The sequence below is a fragment of the Pseudophryne corroboree genome, chromosome 5 (assembly GCF_028390025.1).
Source record: "Pseudophryne corroboree isolate aPseCor3 chromosome 5, aPseCor3.hap2, whole genome shotgun sequence".
In the NCBI taxonomy this organism is placed as follows: domain Eukaryota; kingdom Metazoa; phylum Chordata; class Amphibia; order Anura; family Myobatrachidae; genus Pseudophryne; species Pseudophryne corroboree.
In genome coordinates this window covers 516,032,946-516,057,985 of record NC_086448.1, presented here as the reverse complement: position 1 = coordinate 516,057,985, position 25,040 = coordinate 516,032,946, and the positions used below count along the sequence as shown (strand labels likewise).

General features: G+C 47.2%; 1 protein-coding gene across 4 annotated transcripts in view; it reads right to left on the bottom strand.

Annotated features, from left to right (window-relative positions):
* Window positions 1-25,040, bottom strand: part of FARS2 (phenylalanyl-tRNA synthetase 2, mitochondrial) — a 1,040,929-nt gene that overhangs the window by 329,639 nt on the left and 686,250 nt on the right. The window lies entirely within an intron of this gene.

Here is a 25,040-nt window from a genome sequence, read left to right as displayed (position 1 = left end):
CAGATTTTCTGACTCCAGCCGTCATTGAAATGTATATTTTTAAAGCTCTGACAACGTCCAACAACTTGGAGTCCTCCAAGTCGCTTGTAGCCGCAGGCACTACAATAGGCTGGTTCAGGTGAAACGCTGATACCACCTTAGGGAGAAAATGCGGACGCGTCCGCAGCTCTGCCCTATCCGAATGGAAAATTAAATAAGGGCTTTTATAAGATAAAGCCGCCAGTTCAGATACTCTCCTGGCGGAAGCCAGGGCCAGTAACATAGTCACTTTCCATGTGAGATATTTCAAATCCACATTTTTTAGTGGTTCAAACCAATGGGATTTGAGGAAATCTAAAACTACATTTAGATCCCACGGTGCCACCGGAGGCACCACAGGAGGCTGTATATGCAGTACTCCTTTGACAAAAGTCTGGACCTCAGGGACTGAGGCCAATTCTTTTTGGAAGAATATTGACAGGGCCGAAATTTGAACCTTAATAGATCCCAATTTGAGACCTATAGACAATCCTGATTGCAGGAAATGTAGGAAACGACCCAGTTGAAATTCCTCCGTCGGAGCACTCCGATCCTCGCACCACGCAACATATTTCCGCCAAATGCGGTGATAATGCTTCGCGGTGACTTCCTTTCTTGCCTTAATCAAGGTAGGAATGACTTCTTCTGGAATGCCTTTTCCTTTTAGGATCTGGCGTTCAACCGCCATGCCGTCAAACGCAGCCGCGGTAAGTCTTGAAAGAGGCAGGGACCCTGTTGAAGCAGGTCCCTTCTCAGAGGTAGAGGCCACGGATCGTCCGTGACCATCTCTTGAAGTTCCGGGTACCAAGACCTTCTTGGCCAATCCGGAGCCACTAGTATCGTTCTTACTCCGCTTTGCCGTATGATTCTCAATACCTTTGGTATGAGAGGCAGAGGAGGAAACACATACACCGACTGGTACACCCAAGGTGTTACCAGCGCGTCCACAGCTATTGCCTGCGGGTCTCTTGACCTGGCGCAATACCTGTCCAGTTTTTTGTTGAGGCGAGACGCCATCATGTCCACCATTGGTCTTTCCCAACGGTTTATTAGCATGTGGAAAACTTCTGGATGAAGTCCCCACTCTCCCGGGTGAAGATCGTGTCTGCTGAGGAAGTCTGCTTCCCAGTTGTCCACGCCCGGGATGAACACTGCTGACAGTGCTATCACGTGATTCTCCGCCCAGCGAAGGATCCTGGCAGCTTCTGCCATTGCACTCCTGCTTCTTGTGCCGCCCTGTCTGTTTACATGGGCGACTGCCGTGATGTTGTCCGACTGGATCAACACCGGTCTTCTATGAAGCAGAGGTTCCGCCTGGCTTAGAGCATTGTAGATTGCTCTTAGTTCCAGAATGTTTATGTGAAGAGACTTTTCCAGGCTCGACCACACTCCCTGGAAGTTTCTTCCTTGTGTGACTGCTCCCCAGCCTCTCAGGCTGGCGTCCGTGGTCACCAGGATCCAATCCTGTATGCCGAATCTGCGGCCCTCCAATAGATGAGCCCTCTGCAACCACCACAGAAGAGATACCCTTGTCCTTGGAGACAGGGTTATCCGCAGGTGCATCTGAAGATGCGACCCTGACCATTTGTCCAACAGATCCCTTTGGAAAATTCTTGCATGGAATCTGCCGAATGGAATTGCTTCGTAAGAAGCCACCATTTTTCCCAGGACTCTTGTGCATTGATGCACAGACACCTTTCCTGGTTTTAGGAGGTTCCTGACCAGGTCGGATAACTCCTTGGCTTTTTCCTCGGGAAGAAAAACCTTTTTCTGAACCGTGTCCAGAATCATCCCTAGGAACAGCAGACGAGTTGTCGGCATTAATTGGGATTTTGGAATATTCAGAATCCATCCGTGCTGCTTTAGCACCTCTTGAGATAGTGCTAATCCCATCTCTAGCTGTTCTCTGGACCTTGCCCTTATTAGGAGATCGTCCAAGTATGGGATAATTAATACGCCTTTTCTTCGAAGAAGAATCATCATCTCGGCCATTACCTTTGTAAAGACCCGAGGTGCCGTGGACAAACCAAACGGCAGCGTCTGAAACTGATAGTGACAGTTTTGTACAACGAACCTGAGGTACCCCTGGTGTGAGGGGTAAATTGGAACGTGGAGATACGCATCCTTGATGTCCAAGGATACCATAAAGTCCCCTTCTTCCAGGTTCGCTATCACTGCTCTGAGTGACTCCATCTTGAACTTGAACTTCTTTATGTACAGGTTCAAGGACTTCAGATTTAGAATAGGCCTTACCGAGCCATCCGGCTTCGGTACCACAAATAGAGTGGAATAATACCCCTTCCCTTGTTGTAGAAGAGGTACCTTGACTATCACCTGCTGAGAGTACAGCTTGTGAATGGCTTCCAAAACCGTCTCCCTTTCGGAGGGGGACGTTGGTAAAGCAGACTTCAGGAAACGGCGAGGTGGATCTGTCTCTAATTCCAACCTGTACCCCTGAGATATTATCTGCAGGATCCAGGGATCTACCTGCGAGTGGGCCCACTGCGCGCTGTAATTTTTGAGACGACCGCCCACCGTCCCCGAGTCCGCTTGAGAAGCCCCAGCGTCATGCTGAGGCTTTTGTAGAAGCCGGGGAGGGCTTCTGTTCCTGGGAAGGAGCTGCCTGTTGCTGTCTCTTCCCTCGACCTCTGCCTCGTGGCAGATATGAATAGCCCTTTGCTCTCTTATTTTTAAAGGAACGAAAAGGCTGCGGTTGAAAAGTCGGTGCCTTTTTCTGTTGGGGAGTGACTTGAGGTAGAAAGGTGGATTTCCCGGCTGTAGCCGTGGCCACCAAATCTGATAGACCGACTCCAAATAACTCCTCCCCTTTATACGGCAAAACTTCCATATGCCGTTTTGAATCCGCATCGCCTGTCCACTGTCGCGTCCATAAAGCTCTTCTGGCCGAAATGGACATAGCACTTACCCGTGATGCCAGTGTGCAGATATCCCTCTGTGCATCACGCATATAAAGAAATGCATCCTTTATTTGTTCTAACGACAGTAAAATATTGTCCCTGTCCAGGGTATCAATATTTTCAATCAGGGACTCTGACCAAACTACCCCAGCACTGCACATCCAGGCAGTCGCTATAGCTGGTCGTAGTATAACACCTGCATGTGTGTATATACTTTTTTGGATATTTTCCATCCTCCTATCTGATGGATCTTTAAGTGCGGCCGTCTCAGGAGAGGGTAACGCCACTTGTTTAGATAAGCGTGTTAGCGCCTTGTCCACCCTAGGAGGTGTTTCCCAGCGCTCCCTAACCTCTGGCGGGAAAGGGTATAATGCCAATAATTTCTTTGAAATTATCAGCTTTTTATCAGGGGCAACCCACGCTTCATCACACACGTCATTTAATTCTTCTGATTCAGGAAAAACTATAGGTAGTTTTTTCACACCCCACATAATACCCTGTTTAGTGGTACCTGTAGTATCAGCTAAATGTAACGCCTCCTTCATTGCCAAAATCATATAACGTGTGGCCCTACTGGAAAATACGGTTGATTCGTCACCGTCACCACTGGAATCAGTGCCTGTGTCTGGGTCTGTGTCGACCGACTGAGGCAAAGGGCGTTTCACAGCCCCTGACGGTGTTTGAGGCGCCTGGACAGGCACTAATTGATTGTCCGGCCGCCTCATGTCGTCAAACGACTGCTTAAGCGAGTTGACGCTATCCCGTAATTCCACAAATAAAGGCATCCATTCTGGTGTCGACCCCCTAGGAGGTGACATCCCCATATTTGGCAATTGCTCCGCCTCCACACCAATATCGTCCTCATACATGTCGACACACACGTACCGACACACAGCAGACACACAGGGAATGCTCTACACGAAGACAGGACCCACTAGCCCTTTGGGGAGACAGAGGGAGAGTCTGCCAGCACACACCAAAAAAGCGCTATATATGACAGGGATAGCCTTATAATAAGTGCTCCCTTATAGCTGCTTTATATATATCAAAATATTGCCATTAAATTTGCCCCCCCTCTCTGTTTTACCCTGTTTCTGTAGTGCAGTGCAGGGGAGAGACCTGGGAGCCGTCCTGACCAGCGGAGCTGTGAGAGGAAATGGCGCCGTGTGCTGAGGAGATAGGCCCCGCCCCTTTTCCGGCGGGCTCGTCTCCCGCTATTTTGTGAATCCAGGCAGGGGTTAAATATCTCCATATAGCCTCTGGGGGCTATATGTGATGTATTTTTAGCCTTTTAATAGGTTTTCATTTGCCTCCCAGGGCGCCCCCCCCCAGCGCCCTGCACCCTCAGTGACTGCGTGTGAAGTGTGCTGAGAGGAAAATGGCGCACAGCTGCAGTGCTGTGCGCTACCTTTAGAAGACTGCAGGAGTCTTCAGCCGCCGATTCTGGACCTCTTCTTACTTCAGCATCTGCAAGGGGGCCGGCGGCGCGGCTCCGGTGACCATCCAGGCTGTACCTGTGATCGTCCCTCTGGAGCTGATGTCCAGTAGCCAAGAAGCCAATCCATCCTGCACGCAGGTGAGTTCACTTCTTCTCCCCTCTGTCCCTCGTTGCAGTGATCCTGTTGCCAGCAGGAATCACTGTAAAATAAAAAACCTAAGCTAAACTTTCTCTAAGCAGCTCTTTATGAGAGCCACCTAGAATTGCACCCTTCTCGGCCGGGCACAAAAATCTAACTGGAGTCTGGAGGAGGGTCATAGGGGGAGGAGCCAGTGCACACCACCTGATCTGGAAAAGCTTTACTTTTTGTGCCCTGTCTCCTGCGGAGCCGCTATTCCCCATGGTCCTTTCAGGAACCCCAGCATCCACTAGGACGATAGAGAAAAGATTTTGTGCAGTTTCTGAGTAGCCCAGGACTTACTCAGCCGCTGCGATCACTTCAACCTGTCCGGGACCGGAATTCACGTCAGGCACCCGCCCTGCAAACGCCTGTGTTTTTCCAACCACTCCCAGAAAATGGTCAGTTGACACCCACAAATGCCTTCTTCCTGTCACTCTCCTTGCGATCACCCATGCGAATGGATTCTTTGCACAAACCCATCGCAGAGGAACCGCTTTGTACCTGTGCGACGTGCCTGCACATTGCGGTGCATACGCTTGCGCAGTTCTGACCTGATGGCAGCGCTGCACAAAACGCTAGCGAGCAATCAGGTCTGAATTAGGCCCTATAAACACTGTGTTGTGTGCACATTAAGTGGTATAAATGAAAATGTATGGAACATGAGTAGTTAACATGAATTAAAAACAAATCATCACATTATAATGAAGTCCACTAAACATGACACGATGGGAGTTGTAGTGCACCAAGGTCCTCCTAGACAGATCCGCACATGACATTCCACCATGCACTGGGCTCAGCCACCAAGCATCCCTGGAACTTGTTATAAAATGTTGCAAAGTATGACAGTCACATATCAAAGTAACTTTAAGTGTATCTACTATATCAGGGGTGGCCAACCAGTCAGAGGCAAAGAGCCGTAGTAAAGGGTAAGAGCCACTACCATGCGCGCGCCGTAGCCACCCCATTTTTGTGCACGCACCTTTCAGTATGACATTTGTAGGAGTATGACCTTGTGTCATAACCCCGTTTTTAGTCATGTTGTACAGTGTCACATACATATAATGCCCCAGTACAGTGCCACATACATATAAAAATGCCAATAAATGGGTGCCTCCACTGTGCCAGATACATAAACCCCCCTCCACAGTGCCAGATACACATATGTCCACACAGTGCCAGATAAATATATGCCCACAGTGCCAGACACACATGCCCCCACAGTACCAGATACACATGCCCCCACAGTGCCAGCTATGCCCCCAGTGCCAGATACACATATCCTCACAGTGGCAGCTATGCCCCCAGTGCCAGATATACATGCCCCCACAGTGCCAGATATGCCCCCAGTGCCAGATACACATGTCTCCACAGTGCCAGCTATGCATGTCCTTACAGTGCCAGCTATGACCCCAGTGCCAGATACACATGTCCACAGAGTGCCAGCTATGCCCCCAGTGCCAGATACACATGTCCTAACAATGCCAAATATGTCCCCCAGTGCCAGATACACATACCCCACAGTGCCAGCTGTGCCGCCAGTGCCAGATACACATGCCCCGACAGTGCCAGCTGTGCCCCCAGTGCAGATCCACATGCCCCCACAGTGCCAGCTATGCCCCCCGTGCAGATCCACATGCCCCCACAGTGCCAGCTATGCCCCCAGTGCAGATCCACATGCCCCCACAGTGCCAGCTATGCCTCCAGTGCAGATCCACATGCCCCCACAGTGTCAGCTATGCCTCCATTGCAGATCCCCATGCCCCCACAGTGCCAGCTATGCCCCCAGTGCAGATCCACATGCCCCCACACTGCCAGCTATGCCTCCAGTGCAGATACACACGCCCCCACAGTGCCAGCTATCCAGCTATGCCTCCAGTGCAGATCCACACGCCCCCACAGTGCCAGCTATGCCCCCAATGCAGATCCACATGTCCCTAAAGTGCCCCCCTCCTCCCAAGTGCTGCTCACCATGCTGCTGCTGCTGTGAGGGGAGGAGAGCACAGCGCGTGCCTCTCCTGTTCCTTTGATTCCGGCGGCGGTGTCTATCTTCAATTCAGCGTAGGCCCGTGAGCCAATCAGAGCTCGCAGTCCGGCAGCCAATCAGGAGCTTAGCTGCCGGACCGCGAGCTCTGATTGGCTCATGGGCCGGCACTGAATTGATGACAGACACCTCCGCAGGAGTCAGAGGGGCAGGAGAGGTGTGCGCTGCGCTCTCCTCCCCTCTCCTCACACGCTGGAGAGACCTTAGATTAACAGACAGCAACTTCTAAGACTTAGAAGTTGCTGTGTGTCGGGCAGCGGTGGCCGGGAGCGGATCGAGCCACATGCGGAGGATGAAAGAGCCGTGGGTTGGCCACCTCTGTACTATATAAAAGCGAAAATCCGTCATTCTGTCTTTCTACACAAATCCACAGTTTACAAGCGACGATAGTGAAATTTTACATACAAGTGTATTAAAACACGGCGGAGGCAACTAAAACAATTAGAAATCCCTAGCACCCCTAGGGGGGCAGACAGCAGCACAGAGTAAATCAGGAGACAGCATAACTCCGGAATTGCTGGAGCAATGTACTCAAAACTTGGTACACACATGCCTTACAATCTGGGAACAAACACTGTGGGAGGTAGACACCCCTAGCACCCCTAGGGGTGAGGCAGCAGCACTGAGTATTTCAGCAGACAGCATAACTCTGGAATGCCTGCAGCAATTTACAACAAACTTGCTACACATATGACTTTCACTGTGGAAACAAACACTGTGGGGGTCAGACACCACTAGCACTCCTAGGGGTGGGCCAGCAGCACACACTATATCAGGACATGCATGATATCTAAAGTGATGACAGGGCTGCATGTGACAGGGCCAGTGACATGATGTGAGGAGGGGAATGGAGGCAGCAGGAAGCCACAGACTGAGAGTTGTATAGTGGGAAGAGCAGGGTCCCTTGGGGGACCAAAAAGGGGTGCGGCCACTACACAAAGGGCATCAGGGAAGCAAGATATGCCTATATACTAGATCTCCAATCAACGTAAATTAACAAACTATCATTCTAATTTACCATCCTCATCCCGTACCAAAGCACGGGTATTCAGCTATCTACAATGTTATTTATAACATTATTATTTATATAAACAGACATTCTTAAAATCCGGAGCAACGCCGGGTACTCCAGCTAGTATATACTAAATCATCTGTCACAGCAGCAATATTCTGAGCATATTGGAAGTCTCGCAACAGAACATTTATAGATGGAGTTTAAGATCATACATGTTAACATTCAACAATATGCTATGTCGGCATGCCCTTTTATGGAGTCTATGTAAGTCATTAGCAATACCAAATGCTCCGTCTACATACAGCACAGCGCAGGCACAAGGTCGTCATGTAATAAGTGATATGCCGGCCAGACTCTTATATCTAAGTTTCCTTTTGATGCTTGATCCAAATAATGTATCACTAACAATGACATTACTGTGAAGTGAAGGAGAGATGATTAGGATGGTCACCTGTAACACACATGCAATGTTTCTGTGACATGGAAAACCAATGGAAGAAATGTTATGGAGTCACCTTCATTGTTGTCCTAGTTGATAGGATAACCAGAAGAGTAGCTTTGGGTGGAGTGTCATGAGATGAAATTAAACCAAAAAGTTATGTACCCTCCAGGATCTGTTCTCAGCAGTCCGGCTGTCGGTACAATGGTGCCACGTGGTGCCACAGGGCACAGCCACGCTCACTGTCCACTCAACCTCTTTCCAACACGTCCAGCGGCTGTGAACAAGTCGAGTGGATGTCATTACCTATTCCCTGTGAATGTCACCTTGCTGGCCTGCCTTACAGTTTTATATACGCTGGTATTGAATTATACATTTCTAGTGCGCCACAAAAAAGACAACTTTTATTTCTTCTCCTCTTTATACGCTCATGGGTTATACAGGTTCTGTGGCTGATTAAACTAGGTGAAATGCAGACTTGAGGTCAGCCAGCCACAGAAACTGTATAATTCGAGAGTTTCCTAGTTTAATGGGATAGTATAGTTAGTATAGCTATCTCTCTCTCTCTATATATATATATATATCTATATATATATATATATATACACACACAAACACACACACACACATATATATATAACGAAAAATTATTAATTCAGCCTCTTAGATAAAGAGCTTAATTTCCTTATAAAATATAAGTGGTGATTAAGTCTAGAAATTCCTGTCGCTTATATTTTCCCTTTACCCATACATTGAGGCACTCTGTACAACATTGCCTTATACTTCATTTTCTACACTAGTCTCAGTCATGTATATCCAGTTGTAACTGATGTAGAAAATGTATATGTAAGATAGCTGTAACTCTGTAGCTTTGCTGCTGGTTACTGTGACATCACACCTAGCCTGTGACATCACTAGCCCGTGACATCACAATGCTTCTTCCTGTAACATTCTATCTACAGCTGCTGACGTTTCCAGTTTCCATGCAGGGAGACAGGTAGGAGGAGGTGAGTCCTACATAGCAGGGTATGATGGAGAGGGGTAAGGAAGACAGAATGCAGTATAGTCAGCTGAAAGGCAAGACAAGATAGACAGAACAGGGAATACAGGTACAAGGACACATAAATAGGAGAAGCGCAGGAAGGAACAACATATTTAGGAATAAAAATGTAGCGTTACAGGAATAAAGAGGGCAGTATGGAGGATAAGCACACATTCAGGAGATGCAGATAACCTAGGTCTCTATAAGACAGGATTGTGGCTTTGGGATGAAAAAGTTAATAAAATAGATAAATGGGATATTGATAACTTTGAAAGTATCTTGTTTGATTTAAGGAAAATTGGGAAACTGGTTAACTCATGGTCATTTTATTGTACTTAAACTAGTACTATGCTTAATGATAGTCTTTTGTGCTTTATAGATCATCTGGCAAAGAGATTTGCAGAGTGTCGGGTGACCGGCAAAGAGATCTGCAAAGTCAGTTGAAGATGACGGGAGGGGTCGTAGAGGTAGCAACGACTGGAGTATAACATGAAGGAGGTAAGTTACCATACTCTCTACCCCACCTGCAGTGCACATGGGGGGTAATTCCAAGTTGATCGCAGCAGGAAATTTTTTTAGCAGTTGGGCAAAACCATGTGCACTGCAGGGGAGGCAGATATAACATTTGCAGAGAGAGTTAGATTTGGGTGGGTTATTTTGTTTCTGTGCAGGGTAAATACTGGCTGCTTTATTTTTACACTGCAATTTAGATTGCAGATTGAACTCACCACACCCAAATCTATCTCTCTCTGCACATGTTATATCTGCCCCCCCCCCCCTGCAGTGCACATGGTTTTGCCCAACTGCTAAAAAATTTCCTGTTGCGATCAACTTGGAATTACCCCCATGGTTTTGTCCATTAGAGAACAAATTTACTGCTGCGATCAGGTCTGAATTAGGCCCAGTGTATGATACTAACATGGCATACCTCCCAACTTTGCATCTTTGCAAAGGGGGCGTGGCCTATGAAAAGGGGCGTGGCTTCACGGAGGACCCGCGATCGCGAGCCACGCCTCCGTTTTCGTCACTGAGGGGGCATGCCCAGCGCTCTGTGAGCCGCTGGCATGCTCCCTCTCCCTCTGACTCCACTGAATAGACGCTGTGCGCATGCGCACAGCGTCTATTCACCGCTGCTCTGCTAAGCAGGGCAGCGATTGATAGAGCCTCCCAACTGACCCCCCCACGCGGGACACTGTGGCCCGAGGGTGGGACAGCAGGACAGTCCACAAAAAACGGGACTGTCCCGCGAAAATCGGGACAGTTGGGAGGTATGACATGGCCCTAGCACTAGGGAAGACCTGGAGCAGATAACTTGGGTCTCTATGAGAAAGGATCTTGGGTTTTGGATAAAAAGTCAATAAAATAGATAAACTGCAAATGAATAAATAAAAATGAAAGTACGTAGTAGTATAATTATACACATAGCATGTCTGACCAGGAAATTCTGGTTATTTAGATCATCATTTAGCAAAATTCTGGCAAAGAGATTTGCAGAGTGTCAGGTGACCAGCAAAGTGTCAGCTGAAGACGACGGGATGGGTCGCAGAGGAATTAGTGACTGGAGAATAGTATGCAGAGGTAAGTTACCATACTTGTGTAATTGTGTGTGTGGTGGGGGTTTTGAGGGCACAGTACAAAACATAGGGTTTTTGGTGGGGGAGAGCGGACAATACAAAACATGCAGAAGGGGGCAACTTGGTATAGCACATACAGATGGTGTGGGGGCACAATACAAAAACGTAGAAATTGTGGCGTACTCTATAGGACATATAGAGGAAGGACATATACTTTCGGGGGTTGCGAGATGTAGGACATACTGTAATACAGAAAAACAGGAAAGGGTGGGGAGAGCATGATACAGAACATACAGATCGTGGGAAGAACAATACAGATCGGGGGAAGATAGTGAAATGGCTGACATTTACAGTATATCAATGAACTGGGGGCAGGTGTACAAAGCCTGGGAGAGTGATAAAGTGGAGAGAGATAAACTAACAACCAATCAGCTCATAGTTGTAATTTTTCAAACACAGCCTGTAACATGGCAGTTAGGAGCTGATTGGCTGGTACTTTACCTCTCTCCACTTCATCCCTCTGCAGGGCTTAATACATCTCCCCCATAGAATAACCAAATGATGAAATGGTACAGAATGGTATAAATGATGTGAATTGGAGCTGTAACAAGTGACTGTTTCCCTATCTTTACATATAATAAAGGTAACATAGTCCTTTCCCTAGAGTCCTTCTCCTTACCGCTCAGGGGGCCTGATTCAGATGCGGACACAGAGCTGCTGTTGCACCAAGTGGCTCAATGCTTTTTCACTGTGCATGCGTGTAAGCTGCACTGCGCACAAAATGAAATCAAGCTCACATAGAGGATCCCATCGCAAAGTGATTGAGAGGAAGTCAGCGTTTGAGGTTGTAACGGGGTTGGCTAACTGTATACAGGCATGTCAGGTCCATTCAAACGCAGTTCCATGTGCGTGCATAAATTACCCATTGTGACCTGTGTTGTTGCTGGAGAGCCGCCTGTGTCTAGGAGACTTGCTCAGCCTACGACTGCTCAGACTCACGATGCAATTGTGAACGGCAAGATTGCAGCAGTGATCACTTCGAGAACCACAACTGAATCAGGCCCACAATTATACCATTATATTTTACAATGTTATCACAGTTAACAACTAAGGGGTCAGTTTAATTAGGTGCGAGTTTGTCTTACAACACAGCCGCACTTTCCGGTAGCCCCATAGGCTGAATCTGGCCACGAAGGGTGTGAGTTTGGATGCTGCTGAAACGTTGCAGAAATGGTAACTCGTAGCTAATTGGATTGACCCCTAAATGTTAGCAATTTATAGTTTTTATTATTTACTGGTCAAATTTATTTTCTGAAGGTACCCACTAATTACTATAAGAGAGAACTTATCCCCCCAATGTGTGTATTGTATAAAAACAATTGGCCCTTTGGGATAATTGTCCTTATTATAGGTATTTTCTATGTCCTCAGTAGTTAGAGTAACATATTTACATAGAGAGATCTTTCTCTCTACACAACCACACCACTGTTTGCAGTTTGTCTCTCTGCTTGTTCATCCACTAACAATGATTTATTATCTCTTCCTCTTCGTCTACACGCAGTGGGTGATCCCTGAATAGCTGCCCTGGGAGGAGAGCTGCAGGCACATGCTCCAAATGTTGGGACAGTTGCATTACCTATTAGGAGATGCGGTAAAGATGCCAGCTGTCGGGTTTACGGCAGTCAGAATACTGACACTGGGATCCCGACACTCTTCAGAATCCCGACGTTGGAACTTTGAATGGGCAAGGATACCGACGCCCGTATCCCCACGATCATAGGTTTAGGGCTGGGCAAGAGGGGTTAGGTTTAGGCATCAGCCATAGGGGGTGAGGGGGGTGGTTAGGCTGCGGGGGAGGGAGGGTTAGGTTTACGCGTTAGGCGGGGGGGTTAGGTTTAGGCATCAGGCGGGGGGTTAGGGTTAGGCTGCAGGTGGGGGGAGGTTAGGGTTAAACTGCGGATAGGGTGAGTTAGGCAACCTGGGGGAGGTTAGGCTGCGTGGGAGGGAGGGTTAGGTTTAGGCATCAGGCGGGAGGGTTAAGTTTAGGTGTTAGGCAGGGAGGGTTAAGTTAAGTCTGCGGGTGGGGGGAGCTTAGGGTTAGGCACCCCCGGGGGTGGTTAGGCTGTGGGGGAGGGAGGGTTAGGTTTAGGCGGGGGGATTAGGTTTAGGCGTCAGGCGGGGGATTAAGTTTAGGTTGTGGGTGGGGAAAGGTTAGGATTAGGCATCAGGCGGGGGTTAGGTTTAGGCATCAGGTGCTGGGATAGCTTTAGGCTGCATGTGGGGGGAGGTTAGCGTTAGGCTGCGGGTAGGGTGGGTTAAGGTTTAGGCACCCCTGGGAGTGGTTAGACTGCAAGGGTAGGAGGGTTAGGTTTAGGCAGCAGGGACGGAGGTTAGGATTAGGCACCTCCGTGGGAGGTATAGGCATAAAGGGGGAGGTTGGGGTTAGACTGCGGGGGGTTAGGATTAGGCTGCGGGTGGGGGGAGGATAGGGTTAGGCTGTGGGTGGGGGGAAGTTAGGGTTAGGCTGTGGGTAGGGTGGGTCAGGCACCCCCCGGGAGTGGATAGGCTGCGGGGAAGCGAGGGTTAGGTTTAGGCAGCAGGGATAGAGGTAAGGATTAGGCGCCTCTGGGGTAGGGTTAGGCACAAAGGGGAGAGGTTAGGGTTACACTGCGGACAGGCAGGGTTAGGGGGGTGGGGAGAACACCCCTTACTCATCCCTGTCGGTCTTTTCTGTACTGGGATCCCGGCATCGGTATGACAACCACCGGGATCCCATGCGCAGGGATAGCATACTGACCCCTCTATTAGTACACCTCTTAATGCCCAGAGGGAAGGGCGATCCTGAGGCCATGGTTCCCCAGAGGATTCCCCCCAAGGGGGTTTTTCCTCTCCTGAGTGCTGAAGGATGACTCTTCATGAGTCCAGAGGTGTAGCTTTTATGCCATAATGAGTACCAATCTCATGCCAGTCCCTGCAATGTATAAGTAAAATAATTGCTAATGCGATCACTTTACTTCTGGGTTTAGACCCCGGCTGCGCTAGTTCACATGTGCAATCGTCAGACTGAGTATGTGAGAGCAGACAGTAGTTCAGAGGGATCCCAAGGATCTTTCTCCTGGGAATTATTGAATAATGTAGCCCACAGGCTACAAAAGCCATTTAGTAATGGCATTAGCTGCCGGGCCTAGCTCAGAAATGCTTTGCATTCTGGATCTTGGTGAGTTTCACAGTTTACCATCTGCCGTAGAAACTTTTGGTGGTTGCTTTTGTGTTCAAAATAGGAGGAACGCAATAGATATCTCAAATATCCATTGCTATCACCTATACATACATTCAGGGGCTGGTTAATATTTGTGGGCAGCCCCCAAAACCGATTGTTTTTGGAGATGTCTCAAAAATATTATTTATTAAATATTCCACTTAATAAACTTTTTATATTTTAACATAAACGGAAAAATGTTTTATGTATTCATTGACTGAGTCTCCCTTCTTTACTGAAAGCTAATTTCACAGGGTCTGCAAATTATTACTGATATGACTGTTACTCTACTGTCCTGCTGGTACTCCTGGCCTGCTGTATAGCAGCCAGATATATATTTTATATACAGCACTCTTGGGGAGATGTATCAAGCCTTGGAGAGAGATAAAAGAGATAGAGTGCAGATGTCCAAACCACCCAATCATCTTCTGTCACTTATCTAGCACAGTACATGAAATGATACCTGTAGTTAGAAGTTTCATTTGATTTGGGCAAATACTCAACTTTATCTCTCTCCACGGCTTGATACATCTCCCGGAAAATATCATGTCTTCCTTTCACTTAATTAACAAGTTAAATTAATTAATTGTCTTGGAAACAGGGTAAGACATTCACAGTATAAGATAATGTTATAAAGGCTTGTCAATACCTCCTGGTACATTTACTAGAGATGAGCGGGTTCGGTTTCTCTGAATCCGAACCCGCCAGAACTTCATGTTTTTTTTCACGGGTCCGAGCGACTCGGATCTTCCCGCCTTGCTCGGTTAACCCGAGCGCGCCCGAACGTCATCATGACGCTGTCGGATTCTCGCGAGGCTCGGATTCTATCGCGAGACTCGGATTCTATATAAGGAGCCGCGCGTCGCCGCCATTTTCACACGTGCATTGAGATTGATAGGGAGAGGACGTGGCTGGCGTCCTCTCCGTTTAGAATTAGAATAGATTAGAGAGACACTTGATTTACTAATTTTGGGGAGCATTAGGAGTACTCAGTAGTGTACAGTGCAGAGTTTTGCTGATAGTGACCAGTGACCACCACTTTTATTTATAATCCGTTCTCTGCCTGAAAAAAGCGATACACAGCACACAGTGACTCAGTCACATACCATATCTGTGTGCACTGCTCAGGCTCAGGCCAGTGTGCTGCATCATCTATTATCTATATATAATATTATATATATCTGTCTGACTGCTCAGCTCACACAGCTTATAATTGTGGGGGAGACTGGGGAGCACTACTGCAGTGCCAGTTATAGGTTATAGCAGGAGCCAGGAGTACATAATATAATCCGTTCTCTGCCTGAAAAAAGCGATACACAGCACACAGTGACTCAGTCACATACCATATCTGTGTGCACTGCTCAGGCTCAGGCCAGTGTGCTGCATCATCTATTATCTATATATAATATTATATATATCTGTCTGACTGCTCAGCTCACACAGCTTATAATTGTGGGGGAGACTGGGGAGCACTACTGCAGTGCCAGTTATAGGTTATAGCAGGAGCCAGGAGTACATAATATATTATATAGTGAGTGACCACCAGACACACAGTGCAGTTTATTTAATATATCCGTTCTCTGCCTGAAAAAAGCGATACACACAGTGACTCAGTCAGTCACATACCATATCTGTGTGCACTGCTCAGGCTCAGGCCAGTGTGCTGCATCATCTATATATATTATATATCTGTCTGACTGCTCAGCTCACACAGCTTATAATTGTGGGGGAGACTGGGGAGCACTACTGCAGTGCCAGTTATAGGTTATAGCAGGAGCCAGGAGTACATAATATTATATTAAAATTAAACAGTGCACACTTTTGCTGCAGGAGTGCCACTGCCAGTGTGACTAGTGACCAGTGACCTGACCACCAGTATATAATATTAGTAGTATACTATCTCTTTATCAACCAGTCTATATATTAGCAGCAGACACAGTACAGTGCGGTAGTTCACGGCTGTGGCTACCTCTGTGTCGGCACTCGGCAGCCCGTCCATAATTGTATATACCACCTAACCGTGGTTTTTTTTTCTTTCTTTATACATACATACTAGTTACGAGTATACTATCTCTTTATCAACCAGTCTATATATTAGCAGCAGACACAGTACAGTGCGGTAGTTCACGGCTGTGGCTACCTCTGTGTCGGCACTCGGCAGCCCGTCCATAATTGTATATACCACCTAACCGTGGTTTTTTTTTCTTTCTTTATACATACATACTAGTTACGAGTATACTATCTCTTTATCAACCAGTCTATATATTAGCAGCAGACACAGTACAGTGCGGTAGTTCACGGCTGTGGCTACCTCTGTGTCGGCACTCGGCAGCCCGTCCATAATTGTATATACCACCTAACCGTGGTTTTTTTTTCTTTCTTTATACATACATACTAGTTACGAGTATACTATCTCTTTATCAACCAGTCTATATATTAGCAGCAGACACAGTACAGTGCGGTAGTTCACGGCTGTGGCTACCTCTGTGTCGGCACTCGGCAGCCCGTCCATAATTGTATATACCACCTAACCGTGGTTTTTTTTTCTTTCTTTATACATACATACTAGTTACGAGTATACTATCTCTTTATCAACCAGTCTATATATTAGCAGCAGACACAGTACAGTGCGGTAGTTCACGGCTGTGGCTACCTCTGTGTCGGCACTCGGCAGCCCGTCCATAATTGTATATACCACCTAACCGTGGTTTTTTTTTCTTTCTTTATACATACATACTAGTTACGAGTATACTATCTCTTTATCAACCAGTCTATATATTAGCAGCAGACACAGTACAGTGCGGTAGTTCACGGCTGTGGCTACCTCTGTGTCGGCACTCGGCAGCCCGTCCATAATTGTATATACCACCTAACCGTGGTTTTTTTTTTCTTTCTTTATACATACATACTAGTTACGAGTATACTATCTCTTTATCAACCAGTCTATATATTAGCAGCAGACACAGTACAGTGCGGTAGTTCACGGCTGTGGCTACCTCTGTGTCGGCACTCGGCAGCCCGTCCATAATTGTATATACCACCTAACCGTGGTTTTTTTTTCTTTCTTTATACATACATACTAGTTACGAGTATACTATCTCTTTATCAACCAGTCTATATATTAGCAGCAGACACAGTACAGTGCGGTAGTTCACGGCTGTGGCTACCTCTGTGTCGGCACTCGGCAGCCCGTCCATAATTGTATATACCACCTAACCGTGGTTTTTTTTTCTTTCTTTATACATACATACTAGTTACGAGTATACTATCTCTTTATCAACCAGTCTATATATTAGCAGCAGACACAGTACAGTGCGGTAGTTCACGGCTGTGGCTACCTCTGTGTCGGCACTCGGCAGCCCGTCCATAATTGTATATACCACCTAACCGTGTTTTTTTTTTCTTTCTTTATACATACATACTAGTTACGAGTATACTATCTCTTTATCAACCAGTCTATATATTAGCAGCAGACACAGTACAGTGCGGTAGTTCACGGCTGTGGCTACCTCTGTGTCGGCACTCGGCAGCCCGTCCATATTTGTATACTAGTATCCAATCCATCCATCTCCATTGTTTACCTGAGGTGCCTTTTAGTTGTGCCTATTAAAATATGGAGAACAAAAATGTTGAGGTTCCAAAATTAGGGAAAGATCAAGATCCACTTCCACCTCGTGCTGAAGCTGCTGCCACTAGTCATGGCCGAGACGATGAAATGCCAGCAACGTCGTCTGCCAAGGCCGATGCCCAATGGCATAGTACAGAGCATGTCAAAACCAAAACACCAAATATCAGTAAAAAAAGGACTCCAAAACCTAAAATAAAATTGTCGGAGGAGAAGCGTAAACTTGCCAATATGCCATTTACCACACGGAGTGGCAAGGAACGGCTGAGGCCCTGGCCTATGTTCATGGCTAGTGGTTCAGCTTCACATGAGGATGGAAGCACTCAGCCTCTCGCTAGAAAACTGAAAAGACTCAAGCTGGCAAAAGCACCGCAAAGAACTGTGCGTTCTTTGAAATCCCAAATCCACAAGGAGAGTCCAATTGTGTCGGTTGCGATGCCTGACCTTCCCAACACTGGACGTGAAGAGCATGCGCCTTCCACCATTTGCACGCCCCCTGCAAGTGCTGGAAGGAGCACCTGCAGTCCAGTTCCTGATAGTCAGATTGAAGATGTCAGTGTTGAAGTACACCAGGATGAGGAGGATATGGGTGTTGCTGGCGCTGGGGAGGAAATTGACCAGGAGGATTCTGATGGTGAGGTGGTTTGTTTAAGTCAGGCACCCGGGGAGACACCTGTTGTCCGTGGGAGGAATATGGCCGTTGACATGCCAGGTGAAAATACCAAAAAAATCAGCTCTTCGGTGTGGAGGTATTTCACCAGAAATGCGGACAACAGGTGTCAAGCCGTGTGTTCCCTTTGTCAAGCTGTAATAAGTAGGGGTAAGGACGTTAACCACCTCGGAACATCCTCCCTTATACGTCACCTGCAGCGCATTCATAATAAGTCAGTGACAAGTTCAAAAACTTTGGGTGACAGCGGAAGCAGTCCACTGACCAGTAAATCCCTTCCTCTTGTAACCAAGCTCACGCAAACCACCCCACCAACTCCCTCAGTGTCAATTTCCTCCTTCCCCAGGAATGCCAATAGTCCTGCAGGCCATGTCACTGGCAATTCTGACGAGTCCTCTCCTGCCTGGGATTCCTCCGATGCATCCTTGCGTGTAACGCCTACTGCTGCTGGCGCTGCTGTTGTTGCCGCTGGGAGTCGATGGTCATCCCAGAGGGGAAGTCGTAAGCCCACTTGTACTACTTCCAGTAAGCAATTGACTGTTCAACAGTCCTTTGCGAGGAAGATGAAATATCACAGCAGTCATCCTACTGCAAAGCGGATAACTGAGTCCTTGACAACTATGTTGGTGTTAGACGTGCGTCCGGTATCCGCCGTTAGTTCACAGGGAACTAGACAATTTATTGAGGCAGTGTGCCCCCGTTACCAAATACCATCTAGGTTCCACTTCTCTAGGCAGGCGATACCGAGAATGTACACGGACGTCAGAAAAAGACTCACCAGTGTCCTAAAAAATGCAGTTGTACCCAATGTCCACTTAACCACGGACATGTGGACAAGTGGAGCAGGGCAGGGTCAGGACTATATGACTGTGACAGCCCACTGGGTAGATGTATGGACTCCCGCCGCAAGAACAGCAGCGGCGGCACCAGTAGCAGCATCTCGCAAACGCCAACTCTTTCCTAGGCAGGCTACGCTTTGTATCACCGCTTTCCAGAATACGCACACAGCTGAAAACCTCTTACGGCAACTGAGGAAGATCATCGCGGAATGGCTTACCCCAATTGGACTCTCCTGTGGATTTGTGGCATCGGACAACGCCAGCAATATTGTGTGTGCATTAAATATGGGCAAATTCCAGCACGTCCCATGTTTTGCACATACCTTGAATTTGGTGGTGCAGAATTTTTTAAAAAACGACAGGGGCGTGCAAGAGATGCTGTCGGTGGCCAGAAAAATTGCGGGACACTTTCGGCGTACAGGCACCACGTACAGAAGACTGGAGCACCACCAAAAACTACTGAACCTGCCCTGCCATCATCTGAAGCAAGAAGTGGTAACGAGGTGGAATTCAACCCTCTATATGCTTCAGAGGTTGGAGGAGCAGCAAAAGGCCATTCAAGCCTATACAATTGAGCACGATATAGTAGGTGGAATGCACCTGTCTCAAGTGCAGTGGAGAATGATTTCAACGTTGTGCAAGGTTCTGATGCCCTTTGAACTTGCCACACGTGAAGTCAGTTCAGACACTGCCAGCCTGAGTCAGGTCATTCCCCTCATCAGGCTTTTGCAGAAGAAGCTGGAGGCATTGAAGAAGGAGCTAAAAGGGAGCGATTCCGCTAGGCATGTGGGACTTGTGGATGCAGCCCTTAATTCGCTTAACAAGGATTCACGGGTGGTCAATCTGTTGAAATCAGAGCACTACATTTTGGCCACCGTGCTCGATCCTAGATTTAAAGCCTACCTTGGATCTCTCTTTCCGGCAGACACAGGTCTGCTGGGGTTGAAAGACCTGCTGGTGACAAAATTGTCAAGTCAAGCGGAACGCGACCTGTCAACATCTCCTCCTTCACATTCTCCCGCAACTGGGGGTGCGAGGAAAAGGCTCAGAATTCCGAGCCCACCCGCTGGCGGTGATGCAGGGCAGTCTGGAGCGACTGCTGATGCTGACATCTGGTCCGGACTGAAGGACCTGACAACGATTACGGACATGTCGTCTACTGTCACTGCATATGATTCTCTCAACATTGATAGAATGGTGGAGGATTATATGAGTGACCGCATCCAAGTAGGCACGTCACACAGTCCGTACTTATACTGGCAGGAAAAAGAGGCAATTTGGAGGCCCTTGCACAAACTGGCTTTATTCTACCTACGTTGCCCTCCCACAAGTGTGTACTCCGAAAGAGTGTTTAGTGCCGCCGCTCACCTTGTCAGCAATCGGCGTACGAGGTTACATCCAGAAAATGTGGAGAAGATGATGTTCATTAAAATGAATTATAATCAATTCCTCCGCGGAGACATTGACCAGCAGCAATTGCCTCCACAAAGTACACAGGGAGCTGAGATGGTGGATTCCAGTGGGGACGAATTGATAATCTGTGAGGAGGGGGATGTACACGGTGATATATCGGAGGGTGAAGATGAGGTGGACATCTTGCCTCTGTAGAGCCAGTTTGTGCAAGGAGAGATTAATTGCTTCTTTTTTGGGGGGGGTCCAAACCAACCCGTCATATCAGTCACAGTCGTGTGGCAGACCCTGTCACTGAAATGATGGGTTGGTTAAAGTGTGCATGTCCTGTTTTGTTTATACAACATAAGGGTGGGTGGGAGGGCCCAAGGACAATTCCATCTTGCACCTCTTTTTTCTTTTCTTTTTCTTTGCATCATGTGCTGATTGGGGAGGGTTTTTTGGAAGGGACATCCTGCGTGACACTGCAGTGCCACTCCTAGATGGGCCCGGTGTTTGTGTCGGCCACTAGGGTCGCTAATCTTACTCACACAGTCAGCTACCTCATTGCGCCTCTTTTTTTCTTTGCGTCATGTGCTGTTTGGGGAGGGTTTTTTGGAAGGGACATCCTGCGTGACACTGCAGTGCCACTCCTAGATGGGCCCGGTGTTTGTGTCGGCCACTAGGGTCGCTAATCTTACTCACACAGTCAGCTACCTCATTGCGCCTCTTTTTTTCTTTGCGTCATGTGCTGTTTGGGGAGGGTTTTTTGGAAGGGACATCCTGCGTGACACTGCAGTGCCACTCCTAGATGGGCCCGGTGTTTGTGTCGGCCACTAGGGTCGCTAATCTTACTCACACAGTCAGCTACCTCATTGCGCCTCTTTTTTTCTTTGCGTCATGTGCTGTTTGGGGAGGGTTTTTTGGAAGGGCCATCCTGCGTGACACTGCAGTGCCACTCCTAGATGGGCCCGGTGTTTGTGTCGGCCACTAGGGTCGCTAATCTTACTCACACAGCTACCTCATTGCGCCTCTTTTTTTCTTTGCGTCATGTGCTGTTTGGGGAGGGTTTTTTGGAAGGGCCATCCTGCGTGACACTGCAGTGCCACTCCTAGATGGGCCCGGTGTTTGTGTCGGCCACTAGGGTCGCTAATCTTACTCACACAGCTACCTCATTGCGCCTCTTTTTTTCTTTGCGTCATGTGCTGTTTGGGGAGGGTTTTTTGGAAGGGACATCCTGCGTGACACTGCAGTGCCACTCCTAGATGGGCCCGGTGTTTGTGTCGGCCACTAGGGTCGCTTATCTTACTCACACAGCGACCTCGGTGCAAATTTTAGGACTAAAAATAATATTGTGAGGTGTGAGGTATTCAGAATAGACTGAAAATGAGTGTAAATTATGGTTTTTGAGGTTAATAATACTTTGGGATCAAAATGACCCCCAAATTCTATGATTTAAGCTGTTTTTTAGTGTTTTTGGGAAAAAACACCCGAATCCAAAACACACCCGAATCCGACAAAAAAAATTCGGTGAGGTTTTGCCAAAACGCGTTCGAACCCAAAACACGGCCGCGGAACCGAACCCAAAACCAAAACACAAAACCCGAAAAATTTCAGGCGCTCATCTCTAACATTTACATGGATTTATCATTCACATTTCTTCCATGCCAGACAGGGGCGGATTGGGAACGTAAAGTGGCACTGGAAATATATGAAAAGTGGTCTCATGTAGGGTGGTGTAAGTCAGCTATAAGCGGGGCCCAACACAAATTGGGCTTAAGCAAATTGTTAGTATTACCCACAGTGGTAGTAATCAAGGCTAATGCAGCAGGGTAGGCAGTCACAGCACCAGCAGTAGGATCGTGTCACAGGAGCTGGAGATCACAACAGTAGATGAGGCATTGTACAGGTAGGCAGTCACAGCACCAGCAGGAGGATCATGTCATAGGAGGTGGAGATCACACCAGAAGCTGAGGCATCGTACTGGTATGCAGTCACAGCACCAGAAGGAGGATCATGTCACAGGAGGTGGAGATCACACCAGTAGGTGATGCATTGCACTGGTAGGCAGTCACAGCACCAACAGGAGGATCGTGTCAAAGGAGGTGGAGATCACACCAGTAGGTGGGGCATTGCACTGGTTGGCAGTCACAGCACCAGCAGCAGGATCGTGTCACAGGAGGTGGAGATCACACCAGTAGGTGAGGCATGGCACTGGTAGGCAGGCACAGCACCAGCAATAGTGAGCATTATTTCTGTGAGCATTTCACGAAAATTTGTTGGAACTGTTTGAAATACTACGATATTAAATGTGTTTGATTTTGAACCTTCTAAAAAAGTCTGAAGAGTGCTATCATTTCCACATAGGTTGAAAACACTGAATTGTACTAAGGGTCCTGCCCCGCGGTGGGCTGGTCTTTGAATTTGCACCCCAGCTGTTGTACAGGTTGGGTGAGAGTGTGGGTTACTCTGTATATATATACAGGTTGAGTATCCCTTATCCAAAATGCTTGGAACCAGAGGTATTTTGGATATCGGATTTTTCCGTATTTTGGAATAATTGCATATCATAATGAGATATCATGGTGATGGGACCAAAATATAAGCACAGAATGCATTTATGTTTCATATACACCTTATATACACAGCCTGAAGGTCATTTTAGACAATGGCCCTCATTCCGAGTTGATCGGTCGCAAGGCGAATTTAGCAGAGTTACACACGCTAAGCCGCCGCCTACTGGGAGTGATTCTTAGCTTCTTAAAATTGCGACCGATGTATTCGCAATATTGCGATTACTAACTACTTAGCAGTTTCAGAGTAGCTCCAGACTTACTCTGCCTGTGCGATCAGTTCAGTGCTTGTCGTTCCTGGTTGACGTCACAAACACACCCAGCGTTCGCCCAGGCACTCCCACCGTTTCTCCGGCCACTCCTGCGTTTTTTCCGGAAACGGTAGCGTTTTCAGCCACACGCCCCTGAAACGCCGTGTTTCCGCCCAGTAACACCCATTTCCTGTCAATCACATTACGATCGCCGGAGCGAAGAAAAAGCCGTGAGTAAAAATACTTTCTTCATAGTAAAGTTACTTGGCGCAGTCGCAGTGCGAACTTTGCGCATGCGTACTAAGCGGATTTTCACTGCGATGCGATGAAAAAGAACGAGCGAACAACTCGGAATGAGGGCCAATATTTTTTATAACTTTGTGCATTAAACAAAGTGTCTACATTCACACAATTCATTTATGTTTCATATACACCTTATACACACAGCCTAAAGGTCATTTAATACAATATTTTTAATAAGTTTATGTATTAAACAAAGTTTGTGTACACTGAGCCATCAAAAAACAAAGGTTTCACTATCTCACTCTCACTCCAAAAAGTCCGTATTTTGGAATATTTGGATATGGGATACTCAAACTGTATATATATATATATATATATATATATATATATATATATACATATATACAGTTAAGGTAGAGCTTGGGGACAGTCCATCATTTCCGTAAGTGCTGGGCATGCCCCAAGAGTGATGCCAATAGGGACGTGCCCCCCCCTCCCCAGCTTGTCACACCCCGTTTGGGCGTTCCGCACCTCAGTGCCCTGCCATGTCCACATTCAAGCGGGAACACTAATGACTGTAACTGTACTGCAGTTTTGGCCACTATCCCTGATCATCTCTCATCTCCACGGATCACTCGCTCCCATTAACAATTGCAGGACTTTCTTCGGGACTGTCTTTGCAATCTAGTGACTGATAAGCTATAGATAGAGCCTATCCTTGTGTATCTTACCTATTTCCCTATAGACTGTAAGCTTGCGAGCAGGGCCTTCCTACCTCTATGTCTGCCTGTTATTACCCAGTTTCTTTTATCACTGTTGATTCCAACTATAAAGCGCAATGGAATATGCTGCGCTATATAAGAAACTGTAAATAAATAATAAATAAATCATGCGCCCTATCTTGGAATCTGAAAATAAAATGGTTACCAACTGCACAGTAAACACAATCTTCCATGGCTAACAGCACAATCCTAGCAAGTACGGTAAGGAAATAAAATCACGTTCCAGTACATATATTTATATTTTAGGCTTCCATTTTTAAAGATGTAGCATAGATGTACTCAGCTGAGGAGTCTTAACAATTCTGAAAAGGACAACCTGTAATAATCCGTTAGATTCATAGGGGAATTGCAGATGAGTAAGCCTTTGTATTTTATCTTCTCTGCAATGCATCATGTGCTCGTCTTGTGTACTTTTATACTTTGTGAAGAGAACAGAATAGAGGTGCCCTAACCACACAGCAGCTAGGAAAACCGCACACCAGTCCAGGGTTTTTGTGCAATCTACCCATGGCTAGTTTTATTGTGTAGTTCAAACACAAAACATAGATTTGAATCCTGGCCCATCTGGGCAATAACGAAACATCATAGATTCTCTCTCTCAAAGTGGTAGAACTTAATGCCCCTACAACAATCAAAGGCATATACATAGTACTCTAAGTCAGTAAATCACAGTGTCTCATCACAGGCCTGCTGCCGGTTTCCTCAGGTAATGAGATCCTGAGCCAAGACCTGACACACCTTAT